Source organism: Otolemur garnettii, unplaced genomic scaffold, assembly GCF_000181295.1.
Source record: "Otolemur garnettii isolate 467f Iridium unplaced genomic scaffold, OtoGar3 scaffold00112, whole genome shotgun sequence".
NCBI classification, from domain to species: domain Eukaryota; kingdom Metazoa; phylum Chordata; class Mammalia; order Primates; family Galagidae; genus Otolemur; species Otolemur garnettii.
The window spans coordinates 6,592,087-6,600,216 of record NW_003852507.1 but is presented as its reverse complement, the minus strand read 5'-3'; positions in this window follow the sequence as shown (position 1 = coordinate 6,600,216).

Sequence of the window (8,130 nt, the reverse complement as noted above, 5' to 3'; positions counted from 1 at the left end):
GCAAGATCTGTAAAGGCCCTCCAGGAGCAGACTGGCTTACCCTCCCACCTCCTTCTGTTCCCACATGCTGGTGCAGGGTGGAGAATCCAGGGTGCATGGCCTTCTCATCCTAGGACTGCCAGGGCACCCAGGTATCCTGTGCTTGTCAGCTGTGCAGGAGATAGAGCTGAAGGGCACGGCTCCCTCCCTGCTCCGGTACCATCTCCAGCCCAGAGCCTGCTCAGCACCATTCTCCTCCCCCTTCTCCAACCTCCACATTTTGCTGCAGGCTATTAAGGGCCCCCATCTGTACCACCTCTCATTAATTAAAAATGCTACAAGCCATCTGTTTGAGGAAGCCTCAGAGAGGGGCTGCCTGCCTGAGGCAGCATTCTCTAGTACTTTCCAACTTTAATTGAAAACTGATTTTTAGAATAAAACCCAGACCCATAAACCCTTTTTGCTGCTGGTAGCAGTAATGGTGGAAGGGTGAGCTTGTGAGTCTATGGCTCCCCAGAGGTTCTGGCAGAATTTTGGGGGCTTGTGCTTTTGCTCTCCTGGTAGAGTGAGACACAGAGGCTTGTTTTGGGGGAGAGGAGCTGCGATATAGAAGCTGGCAGCTAGAGGACAAGGACAGAGATGAAGAGGTGGCCCAGATTAGAGGAACACACCTTGGGTGTGTGGGAGCCAGAGGCCTTGAGTCCTACTGGGACCAGAGGCACTTCCCTACATCAGTGACTTCCCCTCCCTGGGATAATAGAGTTGAAATGGGTCCCTGGCTCTCTGCAACGTCATGGCTTAGTGACAGGGATGCACTTGGGGGTCTAGGCCCACCTCTGAGGGCCTCTATGGGGAGGTGTGCAGACCCCTGGCCTCTATGGGGAGCTGTGAAGACCCCTGGCCGACTCTGCTTCCCTCTGATCCAGGTCCACTTTCCTATTTTTTCTCTCCTGCCTGTCTCCCTATTTAAAAAGCTTTGAAGTCAATGCCACTTATGAGATGGGGGTTGGGTGTGGTGGGGATTTCAACCAAGGCCTGGCCTTCACATACTCTTGGCTCATGAGTCTGCAATTCCTGGACACAAACAGGCAAGCTCTTGGGAACTGAAAAGATGGCAGCCCTCCTCCCCATGTCTATATAAAAGACCCTGGGGCTCCCTAATGACATGCTTTGCACCTACCCCCTAGCAAGGCAGAACAGGAATTATCATTCCCTTTTCCCCATTGCCAGAGAAGGAAACTGACAGCCAAAAATAGAAAGTGACTTGCTCAAGGTCACCCAGATGTCTGGCACTGAGGCCAATTTTCTTCCTGCCCAATAACACTGCCCTTTCTGGTCCTCCCCCTCCTCTGGGTCTTGCTGGAGCCAAAAAGATAGTGGAGGTAGGGCCAGGGCCAGGGTACTCTGAACCCAGGATGCTGTGCTGCCCCAGTCTGCGGTGGGCACTGCTTGCCTTCGATTTTCCTGAGAGTGACTGTACTGCCAGTCAGAAGCAGCTGATCCATCTCTGCATCCCTATGCCCACTGCAGAGCCTCACAGAGGTCCTTGATCGTGTTTACTGAGTGAAGAGGTAAGTGATGAGTGGATGAAGGAAGGAAGGAAGGAAGCTAGTCTCCTCAAAGGTGAGTCTTTCTGCCAGCCTTTTAAGGCTTAGAAATCAGCCAGGCGAGGCTGTCTGTCTAATGAGTCTAGATTAGCTCACACTGCTCATTTTGAAGAAGAGGCACAGAGAGGAAGTGGCTGGCCCAGGGTCACAGCCCACCTTGGTAGACCTTCCAGACCTGGAACCTGGGTGCCCTGATGCCTGCCCTTTCCTCTTGCCCTGGGCAAGGAACAAGGACAGGAGGATTTGAATCGGCTTCATATCAAGTCATGCCAGCCTCTCCCCACCTAATCTCCCCAAAATCAATTTGCAAAACTTCCATTAATGCCGTCAGGAAATCTGCAAGCTGTTTAAAGCTGGGCCACTGGCAGTAACTGCCTGCATAATGGCTACCTGGGGGGAGACAGACATTAACGGGATAATTAAAGATTAGCTCGGCTTTGGGCAGTTCAACAAAATTTACCTTTCTCAGCAGCTGCTTTTGGAAGAACCCTGGGTTGTGAAAGAGCAGTCAGGAAGGGCCGGGCCAGGTGGCTTTGCTACCCCTCTTATTAACAGTCTGCTCACACCTGGGAAGTTGGGGGTCTTCTGGGAGAGGAACAATGGAGCAACAACCCAGCACCGTGTTTGCCAGCATGGGCAGGGCTGATGCAAGATAATACTGCAGGGTGGGGCTTCTCAAACGCTGGGGGGCAGCCACATGGCCGGGGCCTCCTGTCATTGGAGATTCTGATTCTGAAAGCTGGAATGGGGCCTGAGATTCTGCATTTCTAGCAACCCCCCCCCAGGTGACACCCACTGTGAGTTAGTCCACATATGAGGCAAGGAGCTATGGCTCAAACTCTAATGAGCACAGGAAGACAAGGCCAGCTACCAGGTTGTCCCCGCAGTGTTCCAAGCCAGCCCCAATGGGGGAACTTTCTTACATGGAAACTGTGGTCCAAGGATTAAGACAGACGACTGAAATTCCGACTGCCACAGGCCAGAATTCTGCTCCAGCATTCAGTTTCCAGAAAATGGAGATAATAATAGTACCTACTTTGTAGAATTGGTGTAAGGATTAAATGAGATTATTTATGTAAACCATTAGCTCTGAGCATACAGGAAGTACTCTCTGTCAGTATGAGGTTTATTCAATCTGCAAAGATAGTTTGTATTCACAGAAACAAATATTTGGAAGATACAATACTTTGGTTTTTAACAGGAATTTTTAATTATCAAAGTTATATGTTTTATAAAAATCTTATTTTTCTTTACATTTAAAGAATTAGCATATAGTTTTTTTTCTTTTTTTAGACAGAGTCTCACTCTGTTGCCCAGGCAAGGGTGCCCTGGCATCAGCCTAGCTCATAGCAACCTCAAACTCCTATGTTCAAGGGATCCTCCTATCTCAGCCTCCTGGGTAGTGGGGACTATAGGCAAGTGCCACCAGGCCAGGCTAATTTTTCCATTTTTTGTAAAGACGGAGTCTTGCTCTTTAATCTTTATTATTTTATTCATATGTCTACCAAATTGTAGCCATTTTTAAGGGGCCTTTGGATGGTGTTTGTTCCATTTGTAGTTAATCAAACACCTTTAAATATTTAAAATACCATTTTATAGATTTAATATATTTCATATTCAAGCATATACTACCTGACTGATAAATCCTTAATTACTCAAGTAATTCTTGCAAATCTAAGAGAACATTAAGTGTATGTAAATTTAGTATGATTTTTTAAACTTAAAATCACAGATCTAACTCAATTACCAGATTGGATTTTAGATTGGAATTAAAGGCTGACCTGTTACTCAAATAGGCCAAGTTCTCAAACACTACAAATACTTACAGTACCAAATATGCCCAGATTTTTTCACATCTAAAAATATTCATCCTGTGGGTTTGAGAATCTCAAAGATTTCTATATTTAAGGATGAAAGAGCCTTACCCACTAAGGAGATAATTATACCTTCCCAAGTAGTTTTGGGGGTCACCTTCTCAGATGGTGGAGGTTGCATAATAATCAGAGTTATTGGCCACGAGGATGCTGACTGGATTCTTATCAGTGGCATTGACGGATCCTGCTAAGCTCTATTTTCAGATGCTCTGTCAGGGACTCCATAAATTAAAGAAGGGAGTGTCCCCACACAGTCCGTGCCCCAGTATACAAGTCCCTTCAATTCTCAATTCCTCTGTCTACTCACAGAAAGGGGCAACCCCATCTAGCCCACTATGGAGAGTTACTGGATTTCGCATTTGTTGGTTTCTTGAGATATTTAAATATCCTTCTGTCTCCAGGCTCCACGAACCTATGCGTTTGAGGGGACACTGCAATTCTCTTTGTCTTCTTTCTATTTTCTAGAGTCAGACTTCCCTAGACATTAAGATGGCATCCTTTGGAATTCTAGTTCTCTCTTGAGGTTTGCTTTACCTTTGTGGTCACAACCACATGTGCACATGCTCTGATAAATAAATGTTAGCACTAATAATTATTACTGTTGACAGAGACCTTAAAATGAAGGGAAGGAGACTCTCTGGAGACCCCTGGGATGTAGGAGAATGTCACACAGTGACCCTCAGGCTCTTCATGTCCTGAATACCTTTGCTTATTTCCTGACATTCATGGTGGATAGGAAAGAGCATTGGCTCAGGATCAGCTCAGAGACCTTGAGCAAGCAGCTTGACCTCTGTGAGATTCCATTTACTCATCTGTATAATGGGAATAGTATTTCCTTGGACAGGGTTGTCAGGAGGAACCGATGAGATGGATAACAGGATAGCTAGCACCTGACATACTTTTTGTAAGTGCTACAAAAAGTTATGTTCTTCTTGCTTCAATCCATTTTCTTTTCTTTTTTTTTTTTTGAGACAGAGCCTCAAGCTATTCCCCTGGGTAGAGTGCCGTGGCATTACAGCTCACAGCAACCTCCAACTCCTGGGCTCAAGCGAGTCTCCTGCCTCCGCCTCCCAAGTCGCTGGGACCACAGGTGCCCGCCACAACGCCCGGCCATTTTTTGGTTGCAGCTGTCATTGTTGTTTGGCGGGATCGGGCTGGGGATTCGAACCCGCCACCTTAGGTGTACGTGGCTGGCGCCTTAGCCGGTTGAGCTATAGGCGCCGAGCTGCTTCAATCCATTTTCAAAACAGCAGCTGATTATAGACACACACACAGACAAAAACCCTTCTTGACTTATGTTGGGACTATACTCTGATAAACCCAACTTAAGCTGAAAATATTTTAAGTCGAAAAGGTATTTAGTATATATGGTATATATATATACGAAAAGGTATTTAGTATATTTACCAAGCATCATGGCTTAGCCTCGCCTATGTTAAAAGTGCTTAGAACACTTACATTAGCCTGCAGTTGGGCAAAATCACCTAACACAAAGCCTATTTGATAATAAAGTATTGAATATTTCATGTAATTTATTGAATACTGTACTGAAAGTGAAAACCAGAGTGATTCATTGCCACTGCCAAGCCTCACAAGAGAGTATGTTATGGCATACAGTAGCTCAGGAAAAGTTTATGATTCAAAATTTAAAGCACATTGTCTACTTACTGAACGTGTATCATTTCTGCACCATCGTAAAGCAGAAAAATCGTGAGACGAACCATTGTTGTGAGTGGGGCACTGTATGCATAACCATAATTCCATAATTATAGGGCAAGTCCAAACAAACAAACAAGGCATCCCTTTCTGTGGCTGTCTGAGGACAGACCCCACAATGGGTGTGTATTTGACAAAGTCTGGGGGGCGGCAGCTGCCTGGTTAGGGAGCCACGGCCATCTCCACCTAACCACCAGCCCCAGTCTGCCCTCACTGCCTCCTCAGCAGCACCCTTCTCCTGGGGAACAGCATTTCTAGGGGTGTAGAAAGAGAGCACAGGTTTTCAAGGCAGATGAACCTGCATTTGAATCCCAGCTCTGCCTCTGACTGGCTATGGAGACCAACCACTCCATTTACCAACTGGGCCTCCATTTCCTCATCTGCAGAATGGGTGTGCTAGAACAATCTCTGCTTCATAGGGATGACACCTGCGACAGCCCTGAACACATGTTCTTTGTAAGGACCACTGCAGTATTAGAATGCCATTACTGAAATGACATTTTTCCTCCCCAGGTCACCTGCCTGGCAAATTTCTGAGGGGCAGTACAAATACCTCATCTATTGCAAGATCTCCCACAGCTGGAGTGAAGCCTTCCCACACCTTTGTTCCCTTGGAACCCAGAACATCCCTCTGGGACTTTGTGTAATGCTGGAATCCAGTTAGTGCTTTACAGATCAGCTCCCCCACTATGTGCGTGGGAACCCTGGATGCCTCGCTCTCATTTCTGTTTCCCCGACGCCCCACAGGCCTGCCTCCCAGGATGCTAGTCGAGTAAGAGGATGATTAACTCACAAAGGACATACAGGAAAGCGAGCTGTGCCCTATCCCCCAAAGAATTTCATCTCAGCTGTCTTCTCTTCCAGGTTCCTCTGGGGGCCCACTGTGCCGCCCACTGCCCCTCTCTGGCCGGCTCCCTCCCTTCTCACTTCATGCTTGGAACCAGAAGCCTGGCTCCTGTTCCCTGCCTGAAGGATTAAATGCAGAGATGAGAAATGTGTTTTCTTATTGTTTTAGGAAACTGAGGGGGGCGGGGGCGAGGGAGGAAGAAATTGAATCAGAGGCAACAATTTATCTTGTGCTAAAGGGACTACAAGGATTCCTGGAAGCCGGGCGCTCACTCACTGCTCACCCGCCCGCTGTGGCGACCCCTCCTTTATTTGGGAGGTAATTAGCGGGTAGTTGCCAGTCCACATGCGCCCGCCCCCATGCGGGAGGAGATGGATTTGAATGGAATTCTGATTCTTCTCGGAACTCTCATCACTGGAGGAGCAAATAGGGGACCCCACTTTGCCCTGGGTCACAGCCTCATCTAAATTCCTCCCTGCCATTGCAGCCTTGGCCCAGGTTTCTTAGGCATGGATGTGCCCGGGAGAGATGTAGCGGGAAGGACACAGGCAGACCTGGTTGGGTGACTGCTGGGAGGACCACCTTCAGCCTCTGTTTCTTTCTGAAGAAAGAGATAAGGACAGAAATGCCTGACTCACATGGGCTGGCTGAGTCCCATGAGTTGGCCCACAGCCCAAGAGGCTCAAAAACCTAATTTTGTCCTTGCCCTCGGAGAGGCCCTGCCTTTGGGACGATTCACAGTGACAGATACTATAAGAAGCATGCATACATGCCAGAGGGCTGCCCTGTGTTTTATCTAGAGAAGTACAAGTCCCAGGGGGACAGAGTGCCCATCTCAGCCAGGTCACACAACAGAGGTCCAGGTCCAAATGGGGGCTCTGCCTCTTACCTGCTGTGTGAATTCCCACAAATTGGAGTCTCAGCTTCCTCTTCTGCAAAATGGAAAAAATAATGAGACCTGCCTGATAGGGCCGTTGGGCAAAACAACAGACTATCTTGTGTCAAGTGCTCAGTGCACGCTGGCATTTGGAAAACACATCACAAAACGGTAGTTGGTTACTGTGATTATGAGTAACAATCAAGCAGGGCTTTCACCCATCACTTGGGTAGATTTGCCAAGAAAGGAGGAAGGGTCCAATCTCTTAGCCGAAAAGCTCTCTCCCAGGGTGAAAGCTGGGATGGGCACTGTCCAGATTCGCTTTTGGGAAAGGAACTTTGTTCTGTCTTCATTGCTGACCAATGTTTGTACATGTCAGATATAACACACAGTGACCAAGTTTCTGCTTAGCCAGTTACGGCCACAATTTCATCTGGCTGCCTGGAGATTCCTCCTTGTCGTCTCTGGATTGGGTCCCAGACATTATGATTAATTATAATAATAATATGAACATAAAGACATGGATTCCCAAGTAATGTTTATCAAGTGCTTCTTCAGTGTAAAGTGACTGTTAGATGTTTTAAGTATTTTTCATTTAATGAATTCTCATGATGACTGTGAAATGGCTGTTATGCTCATTTTTTTGAATAAATAATGTACTCAACGCAATGATATGAACAGTAGCACTTGGTGAACACCCACTACACAAGGGCCATTCTTCTAGGGCTTTACATACATACGGGACACGACAAGCTCTGAGGTAGGTTCTATTTTTAATCCCCATTTTATAGATGAAAAAACTGAGGCCCACAGAGGGTAAACAACTCAACTTGACCCAACATCCTCCATTTGCTTAATTATGCCCACTGGTGTGGGATTTATTTTAATATCCTTGTACATAGTACCTCTGGAAAGATCCCTGTTCCAGAAGTGGAAGTGCTGGGGTCCAATTTGGCCAACTTGCGCCCCGTATGCATTTTGTCCTTTACATTCCTACCAGCAAAGCATGAGATTTCCTGTTTCCTCAACAGAATATTAGCAAACAATTGAAAAGAAAGATAGAGTAAAAGCTACAGGTATTCCGTGTCAGCCTCTGTGTTTCCTTCGTTAATGACATTGAGCATCTTAGATGTCTAAGCAGCATTCTTCTTTCCTTTTCTATGAATCGTCTTATCATGTTCTTTATTCATTTTTTTAAATCTGGGCCTTTGGTATTTTCTCAATAAATTT